At 41.6% G+C, this 22,059-nt stretch overlaps 1 protein-coding gene and 1 long non-coding RNA gene across 5 annotated transcripts in view; one reads left to right on the top strand and one right to left on the bottom strand.

Moving 5' to 3' along the window:
• Positions 1-21,676, bottom strand: part of tet3 (tet methylcytosine dioxygenase 3) — a 58,777-nt gene extending 37,101 nt beyond the window's left edge. Inside the window, exon 1 of one of the 3 annotated variants that reach the window (XM_088337018.1) lies at positions 21,333-21,676. The gene's annotated coding sequence lies outside the window, so the exon portion shown is untranslated. Of the gene's footprint in view, positions 1-794; positions 2,365-20,790; positions 20,828-21,332 lie in introns of those variants that run through there. The other 2 variants (XM_088337020.1, XM_088337019.1) reach the window with 2 other exon arrangements.
• On the top strand, positions 1,027-17,924 carry LOC148366552 (uncharacterized). Of its 2 annotated transcripts, none has more exons than XR_015850594.1 (3): positions 1,027-2,194; positions 17,048-17,224; positions 17,301-17,924. It is a non-coding gene; the product is annotated as an uncharacterized LOC148366552 (long non-coding RNA). The 2 variants fall into 2 exon arrangements; XR_015850593.1 differs by lacking the exon at positions 1,027-2,194 and adding an exon at positions 15,354-15,416.
• Positions 21,677-22,059: the final 383 nt, after the last annotated feature.

A 22,059-nucleotide genomic window follows, 5' to 3' on the forward strand; every position in this document is an offset into this window, starting at 1 on the left:
CATGGTTACGTATCATTATTGAACGTGATGGCTGCAAGAGAACTTAGGTGAGCTATGCGGCTTTCTATTTTCCCGGTATCTTGTTTTAGAACGATCTTGATGTTTCTGCGATGAGTCTATTTTTAAACTCAATTCAATTCAAAGTGTTTATTGTCATATGCACAGTAAAGAACCCCGTTTCCCTGCACAATCAAATTCTTACTTTGCTGTCCACACGGTTGCCAGCAAAAAATAAAATGGAAACTAAGAAATGTTTGTTTGGTGACATCGTACAGACACTGTTTCCGTATATGTCTGAGACACGTATTTGCTTCTTTGCAAGCTTTGGGAATATTAAGGGGGTAATCAGTTGGACTGAACTATCTGACTGTTTTGTCCACGTTCCCATTGGAGCGCCTTATAATCAGGTGCGCCTTATGTATGGAAAATATCGGACAAAAGACTATTTTTTGGGGGGGTGCGCCCTATAACCCGGTGCGCCTTATAGTGCGGAAAATACGGTACTGTTATGCTGTCACACAAAATCACACACACTTGATGGCAAGCATCCAAAAGTGCATTAGAGAAAGGGGGAAAAAACCCTCGGTAGCCCTTTAAAATCCTACGCCACTCGTCAGCTCAATTGACACTGACAATGAAAATGAAAGGGAGGAGACAAAGCATCTAAAGAGCGGTGTTGCTAAGGGGCTTCAGCCACTGAGGAGACAGCTGGCTCTAAATCCCACAACCATCCTCCTTCTCCTCGGCGACCCGCGATCCAGAAAGCCTCCCGAACGAGCTCGAGGATAACTTACGCGCCGTGAGATGTCCACGCAGGGAAGACAGCGGATGATCAGGAACAGAGGAGCGTGAGCGAGGAGGTGTCAGGAAAGCGACATTGGAGCCATTCCTTTCTAATTCATCCAGACGGACGGGGAGAACAGCAAAATCCAGATGTGTGCATTTGCACTCGTAAAGAGCACACCTCCCCCTAACACGCCGGGCGCCTCGGTCATTCTCTCCGCTTCCTCGTATAGCTTTCCGTTCTCTTTTTTTCTTCTCCTATGATCTCTTTCTGCTCCTCCCTTCCCTTTTTCAATATCCTCTTTCTTTCTCTTCTCAGTCGGCTTCCAACACCAACCACCCCCACTCCTGTCTCCGGCTCTTCTCCCTTTCCTCTCGTGCAGTCTTTGCTCGCTCGGTCGCTCTCTCTCTCTCTCTCTCTCTTTCGAGAGCGTGCAGAGCGAGGGGGCCATTATCTGAGCCTCGGCGTGCACGTACGATGGAATAGGGTAGCGTGCGGTGGACAGAAACGGAAAGCGCTGTGGACTGCAGTCGCTAGGAAACGATAGCAATCGTAGCCGCCTTCGGTTCTGTTTTCGGTGAAATCCGTTGTCTTGCCGTTTCCGTGCGTGAAAGGACGCTGGTCTTTTTCGGGAACGCTTTCGCGTCAGGAAATCGCTTCGCTGGATTGTTTTCTTGCAATCGGTGTTTTCTTTCCAATGACGTCCAGCTCCCGGTGTCACGACGAAGGCTGGTTCCTCCATCTCTGTGAAGTGGGAGTATTATCAGACTTGCTGGCCTTTTCGCTAAGAATGGAAGCAAAAACTTGACTTGGTAGTAAGGGAATGAAGATTATACTGTGTATGTCCAAAGTACACGGAAAGAAGAACAGGAACAACGGGAGGACACTCCGTGAGGGTGAGGAGTAGTCCGGTACTGTGGCAGCATCAAGTGGGAATTCCGCGGAGAAGTATTTTGCTTTGGGAAGAAAAAACGATTCTTTTTTTCTGACTGTCAGCGACAATCCGATTGCATTTGGAGCCATTCCACGTCGCCACCAAGTTAGGTTCTCCGCCAGACCGTCTTTTTTAGTTCCTCCATACCGTTCTATCGTCGCAGTTTCGATCAACGATCGAGGGGTTTTCGACTCGGCGCTCCGGCCTGGTGGTGTTGATCATCGCTGGAGTGAGGGAGAAGAAAAAACATGGCTGCCTCCTCCGTCGCTGCGTTTTGTTATTCTCTGAGGTTCCTGACCATTCGCAGACCTGGCCGTTCTTTACTTCCGCTCCTACTTTGGTCTTTTCTCAGTCTCTCTTTCGGCTCTCCGCTCAGTCATTTTCTCCAGGCTTTGCCAGCCCGCCTCCAGTTCCCTTTACTTCCCCGAGTGTTTTCTCATTCACGCTCGCTGCGGCTTTCTTCAGTCGTGACGAGGGTATGTCGCCCGATTCTCTCGTTTTCAGGTTTTTTGGGGAATATACGCACTGAAAAGACGAGCGTCGTTCCCAAAGCCAAACGGCACAGCCTGAGCCTTCCACAGGAAGGACAGAAGTGGAGCAATGGGTCACGTGACCAGGGACGGCCAATGAGTGTGAAGAAAGGCATGGCAGGAAGCACGTGCCGATGACACGGCGGAGTTGCGTCATCGCGTATTCGTTATCTTCCCGACAAGCTGTTTGTCACTGCAGATCAATGAGAATATGTGCTTGCACGTTCAAACACCTTCAACCAACTGTTTTCACTCACTCTTTAGCCTTTTATTCACGGTTCACGGATCCCTTCTTCGCCAGGGTCTATGGTCTACCTTTGGCAAAGTCGTACTCAGCGGCGACCAACCTGTTCCAGGCCGTTTTTTATGCTAGGGGTTTGTTCCCTTAAGTTACATGCTCACAACTCCAGAACCAAAACTACTCTGGGGTGGTAAGCCCTGGTACCCAACTTCATCATCCCGTCTGTATTCCGCGTTTCCCTCATAATACAAAGATGCAGCTCATTGCAAAGCTCAGGAGATATGTGAGAACGATCATGTGTTTGAGGAACAAGGTTTTTGACCCCTGCTCGGGTGGGTCCTCCACATTGTCTTATGTCAACTATCTATCTATCTATCTAGACATCTATCAATCCATCTATCTAGACTACTTTATTTTTCAACACAAGGATACTGCTCGAAGTGTGAATTGCCCTCCGGGGATGAATAAAGTTATCTATCTATCTATCTCTATCTATCTAGACATCTATCTAGACATCCATCTATCTAGACATCCATCTATCTAGACATCTATCTATACATCTATCTAGACACTATCTAGACATCCATCTAGACATCTATATCTATCTATCTAGACATCCATCTAGACATCTTTCTAGACATCTATCTAGACATCTATCGATCTATCTAGACACCTATCTATCTATCTAGAGATCTATCTATCTAGACATCCATCTAGACATCTATCTAGACATCCATCTATCTATCTAGTCATTTATCTATCTATCTAGACATCTATCTAGACATCCATCTAGACATCTATCTAGACATCCATCTATCTATCTAGACATTTATCTATCTATCTAGACATCCATCGAGACATCTTTCTAGACATCTATCTAGACATCTATCGATCTATCTAGACACCTATCTATCTATCTAGAGATCTATCTATCTAGACATCCATCTAGACATCCATCCATCTATCTATCTAGACATTTATCTATCTATCTAGACATCTATCTAGACATATAAACATGTAGACATCCATCTAGACATCTATCTATCTATCTAGACATCTATCTAGACATCTATCTAGACGTCCATCTATACATCTATCTATCTAGACATCTATCTATCGAGACACCTATCTATCTATCTAGACATCTATCTAGACATCTATCTAGACAATCTATCTCTATCCATACCCAGACTTAGGGAGTACCATTGTCAGACTTTATGTACTCTATGTAACTTTACAAACCAAACAGCAGTCATTTATAAATCAACGATATATTTAATGTTTCCAAACTATTAAAATGGGTCATATTTGCAGACGACGCTAACATTTTCTATTCCAACGATAATTATATCAATCTAGTATATGGGGGCGGCAGTAGCTCAGGAGGTAGAGCGATCGTTTTAGGATTAAGGGATCCCAGTTCGAATCCCGGCTTGTCCGTGTTACATGCCGAAGTGTCCTTGGGTAAGACACTGAACCCCCAATACCCCCAATAAGCAGGTTAGCAGCCTTACATGGCTGCACAGATCATGGCCGCTATTGGGAAATGTGAAGCACAATGTAAAGCGCTTTGGGAAGTCATTGACTTGAAAAGCGCTATAGAAATGCAGATCATTTCATTTCATTTCATAGTATAAATATTCATAGTGAATGAATGACCCCAAAAGCATGGCTGGATATAAATGAATTATCTTGAAATCTAAATAAAAGTAAAGCGATATTCTTCAGTAATCACAAGGCAAATCTAGACACTAAAATGAATGATGTTGCCATGTCACGGTTGCCATGGCGCCCAATTGGCCCCGCCCGTGTGGTGCCAGCTGCGGTTTATCAACAGATTGGCTTCCCTGCTATTTAAACCCAATCCTCTCACTCTCCTTTTGTCAGTCCGTCAAGGAACCTCTGCCCCAAAAGACGTGGGTTCTGACTTGTCCTGTTTCCTGTTGGTATTTCTTGTCCGGTATTGTTCCCGTCGATTTTGTCCTGTTTAATGTCGGTTTCCAGTTTCGTTCCCGTCTATTTTTCTCCTGTTTATTATTCTCTCCAAGTTTTGTTCCCGTCTATCTATCTTGGTCATATCCCTCAAGAGGGGTGACCGACAGCAAGACTAACACATACAAATACAAAGAAAATAAAAAAGGGAAGAAAATAGCAAAAAAAACTCACACAAACATTTTTGGACCATGGCCATCCCAAATGCCCAAACACCCAAACAAGTGAAGCACCTCGGCACCTAAGTTGGTCATGCTTTCGTCCCTCCAGATGAAACGGGACACCAGAAAGTGGCCGTGTCACTCTTTTGTTCAACAGCCGGGCCCGAAATCTTTCGCTGGTTTACCCCTGCCGCATCATACTCGTGTCCTGCCTGTCTATCCACGTCAATTGCGGCCTTACTCTTGGTCTCCTTCCATTGACTTCTGCTCTGTAGATCCTCTTCCACATTAATCCATCCTCTCCGTGTGTCCAAACCAACCTCTCTTATCCACACGCTTGCTCAGTTCCACTACTATGTCAACTAACATGTGCAAAACTGTTAAGTGTTGTTTGAATATTCTATATTCTAGGTGAGAAAACAACAATTACATATGTGCCATAGTCAATAATGCAACTCAATAAAAATAGGATGGACTCTGTTGTTACTGTCCCGTGTTTTTGTCATCAAAAATATGATTTTAAGCCGAAAAACCACCACTATATAATACACACTGGAGCTTTAAGTCATACGAGTTACACCTCTACATTTACTGATCACAATTTCACAACATTGGATGCCACAACCCAGATCGCAGTGTGATGTGCGCCAGATCCCACCTACTAGACCACTAGGGATACAGACGACACATGAAAAGGCATTAGGTCTTATTTCATCATCACACTATTATCATAAAGCCCAGGCCGCAAGAATATCGTCAGATATTGAACCGGTCTGTGATACAGCCGGCTCGCAAAGTCTTTATGAAGCGCTCGAAATTTGTCACTGAATGACGGGTGAGTCATTATGGGAAGTAATTATGTCCTACTTTTTCCAAGATGCAAATTATCATCTCCTGGTAGATTATATTAGATAATGCCTGAGAGAAATCCCCTCAACAACATGCTTAATCTATTTCCGATCATCTGAATATATTCTGTGAGGTCAGTGCGGTTCAAAGCGACACAGAAACAACATCCCGATAACTTAAACCCGCAAGGACAGAACACTAGGGGACTCAAGTTTATTTTAATCAGAAAGCCCTTTTAAACTGAAAGGAACTGTTGCGGGGCAGCACGGCGGGGCAGTGGTTAGCGCGTGTGCGGCACAGTTCTGAGGTCATGAGATCGAACCTCCTGTGTGGAGTTTGCATGTTCTCCCTGTGCTTGCGTGGGTTTCCTCCCACATTCAAAAACATGCATGTTACATACCTGCCAAGTACTACGATTTTGCCGTTATGAGTACAGTTTTCAAATAAAAAGTTTCCAAATGAAACTGAAAACCAACCCTAGAACCAACACTGAATAATATTACTTCAATGATAAAAAATGATATGTTTTGTTTCTTATTGTATCAAATAATGAAAAGAAAGGAAAACTATGAGGGTTTTCTATGACTTTGTTATATTAAATACATTGTTGAGCTTTAAAGAACTTTCTTTTGGTTATTCCTACCAATGGAAATTATTTGAATGCAACGCAAACTTTTTCTTCTTTTTTTCTGTTTTTTTTTCTACTTTTTTTTCAATTCCTTTTAAAAAATCTCATTGTGTTTATTTTTTTCGAGCTGATACTTTTTTCTTTTCGTTCTCTATTTATTTTTTTCCGTTGTTTCTTTTTTATCTTTTTTTTCTGGATTTTTTTCTCAATTTTTCCTTCTTTTTTTCCTCTTCCTTTTGTTTCTTTTTTTTCTCAGCTTTTCACTACTTTTTCATTTTGGTATATTTTCTTTTTTGTTCTATTCCCCCCTTCTTTTAAGTCATTTTGTGCATAGTTTTACACAATATTTGGTCATGTTGGGATGAAAGAAGCAAAAACAACCCGAAGAGCCGTTTAGGACCCGAAAGAGCCGGTTCCTTTTAGTGAGCCGAGCCGAAGAAGCCGCTTCTCGACAAACTCTACTGACTTTACTCAACTTCGTTCTACATCGACTCGCCTTAAAAATATCGCATTTAGGACACAACGTCAGGGGAACCTGTGAATTTGGACCTTCATGCACTGTATCTTTGACTGAAGTCGCTTCTTAATTAGCAATTTCGAGCCCTGATTTTTGTGCGCTGGCTCGATTTTCTTGTGCGCTTAGAATGTTTAGAGGGAGCACTGCCTATGCCTACATAGCTTCAGAACCAAATTGTCTGTAGATCTTCAAAAACGAGTTAATAGGGCAACAATCGGTTGACGCTCGTATCATTTAAGACGAGCGCGCGGCATTGAATGAGTTCAGTCGTCATTTTGTGCAACAGCAAAGGCAATATGAGGTCTGAGGATGAAATGGCTTTCCTGAAGCTTGAAGGTTTTCCATTGCTACCTATCCTTTCTTGGAAATCTCACGGGAACATCATAGTCCTCCAAATCCCTTTCTCTCTCCTGCAAATCCACTGACCCGCATTTTCAATGGTACCCTCCCCCAAAAAAGCAGCCTCATTGCCCTGAAGTCTAATAGCATCAAGGTCATCTGATCTCACTCTCCCCTCCCCCCTTCACCGCGTTTTTTTTCCTTTTCTCTCCGTTTCTCCAGCTTCCTTCCAACGTCTGGTTCTCGTTACAGGCATGGACATGCACGGAAGCGGCGGCGAAGGCGACACCATTTTTGCCCCCGACCCTGTACTCGTTCCCGCGTGCGTACAGTCGTGTATTGTTCAATGAGGGTCAGCAGGTTTGGTGAGTCGGAGGCTGGGACCGGAAAAAGACCGGTTGCAGAGAGCAAGAACATATTATTTTCACTGCGATTGGCGGGCAACCAGTTGAGGGTGTCCCCTGCCCACTGCCCGATGATTGCTGGGATGGGCTCCAGCACCCCCGCGACCCTACTGAGGATAAGCGGTACAGATAATGGATGGATGGATAAAAAAATGTTCAAACGGTATATCCTTAGCAATGTTCCCTGTACTTTTCCTTCCAGGGGTCTGAGCGTTTACACAAAGTCGCTGAGCAACGCTTGAAACAACAGTGAGCAACGGCAATCTCAAGTGTGGCAACTAAGTCATTATCAAACATGTCCAAAACTTGACATCAAGTAACATTTTGCGGAGTTTCCGGCAATGCAAAATTATTTTTCACTTTTGCATGAATTGACTCCTGTACGATGGCCTACAAACGTCATTTGTTTTACAATTCTTTCACAAGATTTCCATTTCTTTTTTTTCCTGGTATCTTTTTTCGTATCATACTAACATTTTGGGGGGCTTATTGAGTCGGTTGTAGGATACAGAACTGTACTTAATCACATTTTTAGTGGAAGTACAATGTTGGCAGCAAGGTTCACTTGATATAATTGGAAATTACTTGAATGCAACACAAACTTTTTCCTCTTTTTCCCAGTTTTTTTCTATTTTTTTAATTCCTTTAAAAAGATCTCATTGTGTTTATTTTTTCCTAGCTGTTACTTTTTTACTTTTTTCCTTTGTTTCTTTCTTTTCTTTTTTTCTGTCTTTTTTCTAAATTTTTCCTTCTTTTTTCTCTTCCTTTTGTTTCTTTTTTCTCAGCTTTTCACTACTTTTTCATTTTGGTATTTTTTTCTTTTTTGTTCTATTTCCCCCCTTCTTTGAAGTCATTTTCTGCACAATTTTACATAATATTTGGTCGTGTAGGGATGAAAGAAGCAAAAACAACCTGAAGAGCCGTTTGGGACACAAAAGAGCCGGTTCCTTTGAGTGAGCCGAGCCCAAGAAGCCGGTTCTCGAAAAACTACTAACTTTACTCAATTTCGTTCTACTTTTACTCGACTTCAAAATACCGCATTTAGGACACAACGTCAGTGGAACCTGTGTATTTTTAACTTCATGCACTGTAACTTTGACTTAATTGGCTTCTTAATTATCAATTTCGAGCCCTGATCTTTGTGAGCTGGCTCGATTTTCTTGTGTGCGGAAAAGCTCTGGGTAGTGCGCAATTGCGCACACACGCAGCTTAGCGGGAACATTGTTCATATCCCTCAAAAGGGGTGACCGATAGCAAGACAAACACATACAATAACAAAGAAAATAAAAGGGGAAAAAAAAAGCCAAAAACACACACAACGTTTTTGGACCATGGCCAAATAACTACACAACAATTGCTGGATTGTTTTAACTGTCAAGACCAGAACAGAAACAGAACCCACTTGCGTTACATTTCTCAGTTTTATTAAAAAAAAGGAAAGGGTTGCACCCACGATCCAATGATCGCTGGCGGTGTTGGGAACAGAAACGGGTCAGTAACCGGGACAGGAGAGCAAAAAACATGGTCGGGGTTGGAAACGAGTCAAAAGCCAGAAGTGGGCAGTAGACGTGGTCAGGTTAAAAAAAAAAACGCGAAGAAGCCGGGGAACAGACTCGAGCAAAAAACAGGTGGGAGTCAGGGTCGAAAAAGGCTTGCCGAGAGTAAACTGAGGTTTGCAGACTGACTGACAACAGGGGAAGAAGGGGAACAAATCCTATAATTATTTGCTAAACGAACAAAGACATTTTTTATCCGGAATGCCGGAAGGTTTGAGCTACGAATAAATGTGTTGGAAAACAGCTTCCTTTCTCGCTTGACCTTTTCTCAGGAACTCGGCATCCTCTTGGTAGTGTCATGATTACCGATATAGTTCACCCGCCTCGGACTCTGATTGGCTCTCTGTCCCTATTTAAACCCACTCCTTTCTGTCACCTGTAGTCAGTCCGTCTGCGAACCTCAGTGAACACTAGGCAAGCCTTTTTCGACTCTGACTCCCACCTGTTTTTTTGCTTGTGTCTGTCCCCCGGCTTCGACCCGTTTTTGTTGCCAGACCGGCTTCCTAACGTGAATGACTTCCCATTTATCGTAAAATAAAAGGCTTGTGTCACGCGATTGGGTCCTGTTTCTGTTCTGGTTCTGACCGCTTGTCTATGTCTGCCCCTTTATATCACAGACAGCACGCACCGCACAATGAAAGAAAATCCGAGAATAATGAGCTTTTATGGTCGTGAAAACACGGTACACCAAAAAATCCACAGTATTTATTTCCTGTTTCTAAATATGTTGTATAAAGATTTAGTCAAATTTTTCACTGCACAACTGCTATTTAAGGTCAACAAAAACATGGTGCCAGAAAACTATAACATAACTATAAATTATTTATTCGGAAAGAAGTAAATTATAACTTAAGGGGCTGTGGTAAATTCCTAATCCCAAAGGTGAGAACCACCAGGAAACGTATGTGTGTGTCGGTGTGCGGAGTCAAACTTTGGAATTCTTACTCCCCCTTTTCGAACATATGGTGCAACATTATTTTGTTGTTGAGTTATTGTTTTTGTTCCTTTTTTATTTTAATGTTCAAATAAAGTTTTCATTCATTCATTCATTCAAAGTATTGCTGGCAGTGTTCCTTCTAAGCTGTGCACATTCTCAGCGCACAAGAAAATCTAGCCAGCGCACAAAAATCAGGACTCGAAATTGCTAATTAAAGAGCGACTTAAGTCAAAGTTACGGTGCATGAAGGTCAAAATACACGGGTTCCCCTGACGTTGTGTCCTAAATGCGGTATTTTGAAGTCGAGTCGAAGTCGAACGAAGTTGAGTAAAGTCGAGAACCGGCTTCTTCAGCTCGGCTCACTAAAAGGAACCGGCTCTTTCGGGTTGTTTTTGCTTCTTTAATCCCAACATGACCAAATATGAGGTAAAATTATGCACAAAATGACTTAAAGGATAGGGGGAAATAGAACAAAAAATACCAAAATGAAAAAGTAGTGAAAAGCTGAGAAAAAAACCAAAGGAAGAGAAAAAAAGAAGGAAAAATTTAGAAAACAGCCAGAAAAAAAGAAAAGAAAGAAATGTCGGAAAAAAGTAAATAGAGAACAAAAAGAAAAAGGCAACAGCTCAGAAAAAATAAACACAATGAGATTTTTTAAAGGAAATAAAAAAGAACCGGCTTCTTCGGCCTGGCTCGCTAAAAGGAACCGGCTCTTTCAGGTGACAAACAGCTCTTCAGGTTGTTTTTGCTTTTTTCATCCCTACACCACCAAATATTAAGTAAAAATATGCACAAATTGACTTAAAGGAAGGGGGGAATAGAACAAAGAAAAAAATACCAAAACGAAAAAGTAGTGAAAAGCTGAGAAAAAAGAAACAAAAGGAGGAGAAAAAAGAAGGAAAAATTCAGAAAAGAAGCCAGAAAAAAGAAAAGAAAGAAACAAAGGAAAAAAGTTAAATAGATAACGAAAAAAAAAAATAACAGTTAGAAAATATAAACACAATGAGATGGTACTAAATGCGGTATTTTGAAGTTGAGTCAAAGTACAACGAAGTTGAGTAAAGTTAGTAGAGTTTGTCGAGAACCGGCTCCTTCGGCTCGGCTCACTCAAAGGAACCGGCTCTGTCGGGTCCTAAACCGCTCTTTGGGTTGTTTTTGCTTCTTTAATCCCAACATGACCAAATATTATGTAAATTATGCACAAAATGACTTTAAAGAAGGGGGGAATCGAACAAAAAAGAAAAAAATACCAAAATGAAAAAGTAGTGAAAAGCTGAGAAAAAAGAAGGAAAAAACCCGGAAAAAAAGCCAGAAAAAAAGAAAAGAAAGAAACAAAGGAAAATAAAGTAAATAGAGAACAAACAGAAAAAAAACTAATAGCCAGGAGATATAAACAAAATGAGATTTTTTAAAAAAGAATAAAAAAAAATTGAAAAAAAAACAGGGAAAAAGAAGAAAAAGTTTGTGTTGCGTTCAAATAATTTCCAATTCTACCAAGTCAATCTTGCTGCCAACATTGTACTTCCACTAAAAAAATGTGATTAAATACAGTTCTGTATCGTGCAACCGACAAAATAAGCCCCCAAAATGTTAATATTATGCGACAAAAGATACCAGGAAAAAAAAGAAATGGAAATCATGTGAAAGAATTGTAAAACAAATGACGTTTGTAGGCAATTGTACATGAGTCAATTCTTTCAAAAGTGAAAAATCATTTTGCATTGCCGGAAACTCAGCAAAATGTAACTTGATGTCAAGTTTTGATAATGAATTATTTTGCCACACTAAGGATTTCTGTTGCTCACTGTTGTTTCAAGCGTTGCTCACCCACTTTGTGTGAACGCTCAGACCCCTAAGGAAAATGACAGGGAACATTGATTGTTTCTTTTTTTCCAATTTGTTGACAATCGATGTATTTGGTGTCGGTTGACTGAGCCGTACTGCCCGGTTTCCGGCACGTGCGAGTCAGCACGAGAGGCCCAGCTGGGGTAAACCCCACTATGCCCCCCCCCCAACCGACCCCTCCGCGAAAACCACACAAAGAAAAAGAGGAGTGGTTTGAACGCGAGATGAAAAGAAAGGCAACATAGGGATAGAAGCGAGGCTACTTCGATTATTAATAATTATGAGAAGGATAAGAATGTCAGAGTAGAAAGACAACTGATTGCAATGACATTTTCAGAGTCGCTCAATTGTTTGTGGTGCAAAACGCTAAAACGTGAGAAATTCAAAGCAGTAAATGTATCATCTCGACTGAAGTAAACATATATGTATCGTTCAATAATACATTACTCACAGAACACGAAAAAGGAGTTTAAACCCTAGATCTTTAGTTAGTTCGATCTAGATAGATAGATAGATCTTTAGTTCGATCTAGATAGATAGATGGATATATCTTGAGTTAGATCTGGATAGATAGATGGATAGATCTTGAGTTAGATATAGATATATATATATAGATCTTTAGTTAGATCTAGATAGATAGATAGATAGATAGATCTTTAGTTCGATCTAGATAGATAGATCTTTAGTTAGATCGAGATAGATAGATAAATCTTTAGTTATGTCTAGATAGATGGATAGGTAGATCTTTAGTTAGATCTAGATAGATCTTTAGTTAGATATAGATATATAGATAGATAGATCTTTAGTAAGATATAGACGGATAAATCTTTAGTTGGATCTAGGTAGATAGGTAGATAGATAAATAGATAAATATCTAGTTAGATCTAGATAGATAGATGGATAGATCTTGAGTTACATATAGATATATATATATAGATCTTTAGTTCGATCTAGATAGATAGATAGATAGATCTTTAGTTCGATCTAGATAGATAGATAGATCTTTAGTTCGATCTAGATAGATAGATCGATCTTTAGTTAGATAGATAGATAGATAGATAGAACTTTAGTTAGATCTAGATAGATAGAACTTTAGTTAGATCTAGATAGATAGAACTTTAGTTAGATCTAGATAGGTAGATATTTAGTTAGATCTAGATAGATAGATCTTTAGTTAGATCTAGATGGATAAATCTTTAGTTAGATCTAGATAGATAGATAGATGGATAGATCTTTAGTTATAGATGGATAGATCTTTAGTTAGATCTAGAGAGATGGATAGAGCTTTAGTTAGATATAGATAGATAGATGGATAGATTTTTAGTTAGATCTAGAGAGATAGATAGATAGATCTTTAGTTAGATCTAGATAGATAGATCGATCTTTAGTTAGTGATAGATAGATAGATTGATAGATCTTTAGTTAGATCTAGATAGATAGATGGATAGATCTTTAGTTAGATCTAGATAGATAGATGGATAGATTTTTAGTTAGATCTAGAGAGAAAGATAGATAGAGCTTTAGTTAGATCTAGATAGATAGATAGATCTTTAGTTAGATCTAGATAGATAGATGGTCTTTAACCGTGCAATTATTTGCTAGCGCGCGTGCGCTACACGGACAGCTGTGAAGCCGTGCGAGCTAAAAGCCGGCAGCGCTGCATTCATATATGAAACATGAAGCCGACGGGAGCGGCGGCGGTCACGTGAGAGTTAAAGAGTCGGAGCAACAGCTGAGAGCTCCGCCTACTTTTCTTTCCATCTATTTTTTATGAACTGCGGCATCGCGCAGCTGACAAATTCCCTTCCCTTCCATCAAACACCGACAGCGTCCGCAACGTCAACACCGCATTGCTAAAACATTCTGGATAGGTTACAGTGTTCATTTTATCTGTGAAAAGTGATGGGTCCCGGGGTCTCGCATGCTCAAAAATCTATGGCTCCCCAACATTTAAATAAAGATCTATCTATCTAGCTAGATCTAACTAAAGATCTATCTATCTATCTATCTAGATCTAACTAAAGATCTATCTATATATCTATATCTAACTAAAGATCTATCTATATATCTATATCTAACTAAAGATCTATCTATCTATCTATCTATCTATCTATCTATCTAGATCTAACTAAAGATCTATCTATCTATCTATCTAGATCTAACTAAAGATCTATCTATCTATCTAGATCTAACTAAAGATCTATCTATCTATCTATCTAGATCCAACTAAAGATCTATCTATCTATCTAGATCTAACTAAAGATCTATATATATATCTATATCTAACTAAAGATCTATCCATCTATCTATCTAGATCTAACTAAAGATCTATCTATACATCTATATAAAGATTTATCTATCTACCTATCTATCTAGATCCATGTAAAGATGTATCTATCTATATCTTACTAAAGATCTATCTATCTATATATCTAGATCTAACTAAAGATCTATCTCGATCTAACTAAAGATCTATCTATCTATCTAGATCTAACTAAAGATCTATCTATCTATCTAGATCTAACTAAAGATATATCCATCTATCTATCTAGATCGAACTAAAGAGCTATCTATTGATATCTGCGACAAATATAAAATATGAATCTATATCAGTTTTAATCATCACAGTTTATTGGGAATACAAATTAGTTATCACTTCAGATTTATCAGTTCACAACAATATTGTACATTATACAAAATAACATTGCTGAAATATTAGTCTATATATTCATGCACTTTTAATTGCTTCAAATTTTTCAGTTCATATATTCTTGGTGGTTTGCTGTCCCGCCACAGTTCTCAAGGTTTGCAGCAACGGAATTTCCATAGCTAATTTGTGCTTTTCATTGTCGTTGTGGCGATCCAATGTGCTTTTCTGAAAGTTCGTATTGCGAAATGATTGATGCAATCCAGTTTTTTTGTCACGCTGGGTGCACGCATCACAGAACATGTAGCCTCTATTATCATCCTCCTCATAGCGTCACCAGGAATACAATTGAGTCCATTTTGGCAGAAATGTCCTTTTCTTGCTAGGAGTTTTCTTTTGTTTATTTTGCTTCATCAACACACGTGTTTTCCTTGCCTTCGCTGTCTTCTTAAGAATTTCTCCGCCGTTTTTTCGTGCCAGAATTATTGCTGTCCTTATCAGTTTCTGTGTTATGTTTCGACTTATTAACGACACTGAAGAAATGACCAATTTTTGGTTGATTTGCACCTAATACCAACTGTTTTTTCGGAGGCATACTTCTCTTTCACTCAACAACCGCCACAACAATGATGTCATCTCGAAGCAACGAGATCTCGTTTGCCCAGATCGCCGCGAGACCAAAACAACAATGGCGGATCTGCCTGACGTAAAGTTTGGAGTGCGGTAAATCTTTGTTAGAAAAAAAAAAAAGTAATCGGGTAATAATGACAATTTTGTGGCAAAAAGGTTGCGTCCCGGGGACGCACGTTGATTTGACACGATGCGTCCCCAGCAAAAATCATGCGTCTAGGACACAGGGATGCGGGCAAACCAGAACGCTGAGGTTATCTATGAATTATATGAGGAGACTTACAAAAAAACTACAAAATAACCCCATGGGTTGTTTTTCTTCAAAATATTTTCAAAAAGTTGTGTTATTGTCATATTCCAGGTATTCTTTAGAAAACGCTGAGGACAACTGCTGCCCTCCCTAAAGTCCCCTACTATCCATGGTTAGTCCGTGCCTTGCAATAATAATAGTATAGTCACGATTACCGATTGGAATCAGCTGCGCCCGCTCCTTTGGCTCCCTGTCACTATTTGAACCCAGTCCTGTTTGTCCCCTGTTGTCAGTCCGTCTGCGAACCTCAGTTTATACTAGGTAAGCCTTTTTCGACCCTGACTCCCGCCTGTCCCGTTTCTGCTCCCGTCTGTCTCCGGCTACGACCTATTTTGCTCCTAACCACGTCTGCTCTCTGGTCATTGCTTACGAGCCTTTTTGTCCCCGACGACGTCCACTCTCCCGTTCTGGCTTATGACTCGTTTCCGACCCCAACCGCGCCTTGCTCTCCCAGTCCCGGCTACCAACCCGTTTTTTCCATCTACGGAAGATCCACTTCCGTGTTTGGATCCCTGTCTGAATGAATGAATGAATGAAAACTTTATTCGGACATTAAAATAAAAACAGAACAAAAACAATAACTCAACAACAAGATAATATTACATAATATGTTCGAAAAGGGGTAGTCAGAAGCAAATTCTTCTATTCCCTAACCCCTTCATCTTCCCTATTAAATACACCAATAGTAATAATATTAATAATAACAGTTATGATATAACAATAGCAACAATCGTTTTTTTTTTTGATCATGTTTTGTTCTCGCCACGATCTGTTTGACCAATTCCGCGTTCCAAGCCATCTCTTCCCCGCGACCAACGATCTCCGGATCGAGTGTGTGCTCCTTTCTCTTCTCCCCAATAAACTGTGAGCAACGTTACGCAAGTGGGTTCTGCTTCCTGTTTCCTGTCCTGGCACTTGATATTGTCACTGTTTTGTTAAGCAAATTCTTAAAAGAAGGTCAGCTTTTTTCATAATTTCATGTTTTTTTTGTGAAATTCAAGGGGCCAGTAAAACAATCGAGTGAATAATAACTATTACAAGGGTTGGGTAGGGTTACTTGAACTGGATTACTTTCAATGACTTTTGGATGACTCCGATACCAAATATGCTAATAAAAGACAAAAGAAATTAAATAGGAATAAAATTACAAAATTTTGTGCAGCCTTGGGGAGTAACGGATTACATGGAACGGCAAAAATGATGTCGGCAAGCTGTTTGGACTTATTTTCATTTTGTTTCTGTGGCATTTTATCTTCGTTTTGCCGGAGATCAAAGAGATCAAAGCCAGGAGAGAAAGCTCACCGCGTCTTGTGAGTCATCATTTTATTCATATTTAGTTTATTTTGTCTTTTATTAGCTTATTTGGTATTGGAGTAATCCAAAAGTCATTGAAAGTAATCCAGTTAGTGACATCGTACGGACACTGTTTCCGTATATGTCTGAGACACGTATTTGCTTCTTTGCAAGCTTTGGGAATGTTAAGGGGGTAAGAAGTTGGACTGAACCATCTGACTGTTTTGTCCACGTTCCCATTGGAGCGCCTTATAATCCGGTGCGCCTTATGTATGGAAAATATAGGACCAAAAACTATTTTTTCGGGGTGCGCCCTATAACCCGGTGCGCCTTATAGTGCAGAAAATACGGTATGTAACATTATTTTGTTGTTGAGTTATTGTTTTTATTTTAATGTTCAAAATAAAGTTTTCATTTATTCATGTCCCAAAACATTTGTCTTAAGTGCAGCTGGAAATCTAAAGTGAAGTGAAAGTATGACCTTCCACTTCCTGCAACTGTGCAAGACCCCAAACCGCTTCCTTTCCAACGACACACCCGTTACACAACCGGCCCATGGGAGCATGCGCCCGGTGGTCGGTCCGTCCGTCCTACGGCCACACCACTCCATGTTGCCTTGGAAACTGGGTAGGCGTTTAACCCTTTGAGTACCTCGCAAAGCTAAACATCGATTAACACGCATTCCATCTGCTATCCCTTAAAGCACAGGTGTCAAGCAGGCGGCCCGCGGGCCAGATCAGGCCCGCTAAGGGATTGAATCCGGCCCGCGAGACGAGACTCAGAGAAGCGCGAGAGAAAAACAAGCTGCGGGTTGAAATAGGTCCACTTGATGTTGCCAAAGCCAGGTGCCTCCAGCAAAGATACTGTACTTGTATCTCTCTCTCTCTCCATTTATTTATGTACCATTTTATTTTTCTTCTCACCTTCTCCTCCTTTTTTTCCATTTCTCTGTCTCTTACGCTCTTTACTTCTTTTTTCCAACTTTCCCACTACCTGTATTTCTCTCTCTGTCTTTTTCACTTCTCTAATTATTTGATCTTTCTCTCTCTCGTTCTCACTTTCACTTTTTTTCGTCTCTTTCTTTCGCTTTTTTTTTCTTTCTTTCTCTCTCCTTTGTTCCTTTTCTCTCTATACAGTGCTCTCTCTCTCTCTCTCTACTATGCTCCCCCTATTTCTCTGACTCTCTCCATTTTACTGTCTATCTTACCTTCTCTCTCTCTCTCTCTCTCTCTCTTTTCCACTCCTTTTCTCCCACTGTCTCTGTCTTTTTCACTCTCTGTGTCTCTTTTTCTCTTCCTGTGTTGCTCTTTCTCTCTCTCTCTCTCTCTCTCTCTCTCTTTTTTTTTTTTTCCACCCCTTTTCTCCCACTCTCTGTCTCTGTCTTTCACTCTCCGTGTCTCTCTTTTTCTCTTCCTTTGTTGCTCTCTCTCTCTCTCTCTCTCTCTCTCTCTCTCTCTCTCTCTCTCTCTCTCTCTCTCTCTCTCTCTCTCTTTTCCACTCCTTTTCTCCCACTGTCTCTGTCTTTTTCACTCTCTGTGTCTCTTTTTCTCTTCCTTTGTTGCTCTTTCTCTCTCTCTCTCTCTCTCTCTCTCTCTCTCTCTCTCTCTCTCTCTCTCTCTCTCTCTCTCTCTCTTTCTCTTTTTTTTTCCACCCCTTTTCTCCCACTCTCTGTCTCTGTCTTTCACTCTCCGTGTCTCTCTTTTTCTCTTCCTTTGTTGCTCTCTCTCTCTCTCTCTCTCTCTCTCTTTTTTTTTTTTCCCACTCTCTGTCTCTGTCTTTCTCTCTCCGTGTCTCTCTTTTTCTCTTCCTTTGTTGCTCTTTGTCTCTTACTCTCTCTGTGTCTTCTTAACTTCTTTTGCTCTAATTTCCTGTTTTCCCTTTTCTCTCTTTTCTCTTTTCTCTCCTTCTGTCTTGCTACTTCTCTTTGGAATTCTTTCTTCCTCTCCCTTTCTTTTCCCCCCTCTCTCACGACTTTTTATCTTTTGTTTCTCACGCTCTCTCCCTCTCTCCTTTTCCCTCCCTCTTTCTCTTATTCCTTTCTCTCTCTTTTTCTTTCTCTCTAGTCTACTAGTCCGGCCCCCGACAGAATTTTCGTTCTATCGTGTGGCCCCTGAGTTAAAATGAATTTGACAACCCTGCCTTAAACACACAAACCCATTGACTCACGATTGTCTTCCGCTTTTTGTTTTTTTTCTTCTTAACAATTTTCAAACGTGATCCTTCGTCATTGTTTTAACTCGTGTTTGGTAAACATTGGGTAGATTATTGAAACCGAACCGCTGACCAGCATAGCACCTGGAAGCAACAACAAACAGAAACTCGGAGAAGTAGACCGACTTGTTCAAAGAGATCAAAACATGTGAGCTCATTGATGTTTTGTATGGTTTGCATTTCTATAGCGCTTTCCAAGTCAATCAAGGCCTCCCAAAGCGCTTTACAATGTGCTTTACACCTACTCCAGATTTAAAAATCAATAAATACTTAAAAAAAAAATCTGCCTAAAAGCATATCTGCATCATTTGACCATCTATGATGTAATCCGTCCTACTTTTTATAATTAAATAAACTCTAACTGATCCTTCTTAGAGCTCCACATCAAGGTTGCGGTAGGATTTGGATTATTCATTTGGTCTTGACTGTGGGATACTAAACATTAAGAATCAACGTGTGCTTTTAACACATACCAATGGATTTTGGATACCCTAAATTGGAGAACGTCTAAGTTGTGTTTTTTTAAATTGCTTTTTTGCTGAACCCTCTTGTCGTTCATCTGAATCGTGTTGGTGTAATAATGGTCAGGAGTCTGTACAGCCCTTTGAGACTTCTTGTGATTAAGGGCATCACAAATAGACTTGACTATTCCCTTCTACACACTAACTAACCGATAGCAGCGTTAACTACCAGCTATCGACATGGAACAAGGAGGAGCCGGGAATCGAACCTGCGACCTCTTCTACCTCCTGAGCTAATGCCGCCCAAACTCACACTCACACTCAACATTTGTAAGGTCATTGAGTCCACGTGACGGAAGCCCCTTGTCCAAGAGCGTAGCTATCTGGGGCATTAGGGATTCAGTGTCTTGCCCAAAGACACTTCGACATATAACAAGGAGGAGCCGGGAATCGAACCTGCGACCTCTTGATCCCAAGACGAGCGCTCTACCTCCTTAGCTTATGCTGCCCAAACTCACAGACATTTGTAGGGTAATTTAGTCCACATGTCCAAGAGCGTAGCTATCGGGGGCATTAGGGATTCAGTGTCTTGCCCAAAGACACTTCGACATATAACAAGGAGGAGCCGGGAATCGAACCTGCGACCTCTTGATCCCAAGACGAGCGCTCTACCTCCTTAGCTTATGCCGCCCAAACTCACAAACATTTGTAGGGTAATTTAGTCCACATGTCCAAGAGCGTAGCTATCGGGGGCATTAGGGATTCAGTGTCTTGCCCAAAGACACTTCGACATATAACACGGAGGAGCCGGGAATCGAACCTGCGACCAAAGACGAGCGCTCTACCTCCTGAGCTAATGCCGCCCAAACTCATACACAACATTGAGTCCACGTGACGGGAACCCTGTTGTCCAAGAGCGTAGCTCAGACAACCTGTTTGCTATGTCCCAACGTTCCGTGGAGATTGTACGGCTCTCCCCCTCTCTAAAACATGTCTCAGCATCGCGTTTCGTAAGCTCCCCACGCCGAGCAGCGCTCGTTTGACCCACTAACTTTAACTCTCTTTACCTCATCTGACTCCGGAACATAAGCTCGGAAGGATGCCGCGCCCCCTCCCGGAATCTCGGGATCCTCCTCCTGTTCCCGCCTTCCCTGTTCGGCCTCTTGTATCTACACATGGCAGGCCCTGGCACCAATCAGCGGGCAGCGTGGGACGCTTTAAACCGAGGACGCCGCCGCGCATGACTTCGGCGGCTCGGGGACGAAAGTCGACTTTGAACGAGACGGAAACAGAAACCCGGTATGTGGAAGCGCAAATATAAACAGGTGCGTTCCCGGTCGCCGACAAAGTTCCATCCCGTAGCGACGCGGTACTGTTTTCGCACTATGAAAATCCTGTCCTGTTTCCGGTTCGTATTTGCACTTCATTAGACGACATACTGTAAACGGTCACAAACAAACACTCTTTAAAGACCTAACGAAGCACACAAACACAGCAAGAAAACTCCGTGTCCTGGCTTACCTCTGCCTTCACTTAAGGTCTCTCGAGCAGGCTAAACTCTTGCCTTCCCAATATTGCAGCTTTCAACACACCAAGGGGGAGGGAAAGACAGAAAAGGGAAGGGAGGGAGAATAACAATCAATGGAATAATGCGACAGGAGCCATTTCACAACCACCCGCCGTCAAGCCGAGTGATTTTACGGATTCAAACGTCCTTAAAAACCGTGTTAAAATATGCTCGTCCTGACACCGTCAAACAGCACCTGAATGTTTAACCGGACATTCCAAAAAATATTCAATTCAATAGAATAAGGTCGACTGAGGACAGACTTCCCAATTCCCAAATTAAAAACACGGACGATGATGAAGGTAAACCCGGCGGTACCGGTTCCAGTTAAAACAAAAGATGGTCTCATGAGCCAGAAGCTGCCCCCCCCCCCCTCCCCCCCCTTTTCTACATAGCAACAAAAAGAGAGTCCGTCTCTGGATGCACCCCGGCTTCGTCAGTCTCTCTCCCCTGACCCGGCTACCGATCGTAAAGATGTATAATCGTCCATATTTACCCTCAACGTCTGACAGCCGCCTTCCTTTGTATTCCTTCGTCCCTTTGCAGGACACAAGCTTAGCTCTCCCGTCTCCGGCTCTCTCCCGCTTCACCTTCCTTCTCCTTCTTTCTTTCAGTCTCTTTCTCTTCTCCTCTGTGTTCCCACCGCTCATTCAGGAAGCCATCTTGTGTTTTTAATCAGCTTTTGCTCTCTCTCTTTCTCTCTCTCTCTCTCTCTCTCTCTTCCTGGCTGTTTCACTCAACCCCCTCTCCCTAGTACGCCAAGAGATCAGCTCTGCACAGGCGCACACACATTTTTTTTTCTCTTTTCCGCACACAGAATGTCATCTCCAGGACCCCCTCCTCCTCTCTCTGGCTTCAAAAATACTGAACCAACCTACGTCACCCACGCAGGGACGCAATCCCTGACATCAGGGTGCACAAAAGCGGCCGGGCCGACCAATGGCGAGGCGAGCTGAGTGAAGGAGCATAGAGAAGGCGGTCGGAGGGGGGGAATGGACGCTAGTAAAACAGAAAAGGAGATGGGTTTAAATAGAAAAAGGGAAAGAGTTGTTGAGAGTGTTGTTCAGACCGTGAACGCCCTGCGGTCCCCTCTGTCGATGAGCTCTCGAAGCTGGGTTCTCTAAACAATGCCTTGGGTATGTGCTATCCAGCGCCATCTGTGTCAGTAACTGGACTGGATGAGACACGCACTCGCACATGCACACACTCGCTAGCAGTACGAC

This window comes from Urocampus carinirostris, chromosome 5, assembly GCF_059441175.1.
Source record: "Urocampus carinirostris isolate Australia breed hairy pipefish chromosome 5, RoL_Ucar_1.0, whole genome shotgun sequence".
Lineage (NCBI taxonomy): Eukaryota > Metazoa > Chordata > Actinopteri > Syngnathiformes > Syngnathidae > Urocampus > Urocampus carinirostris.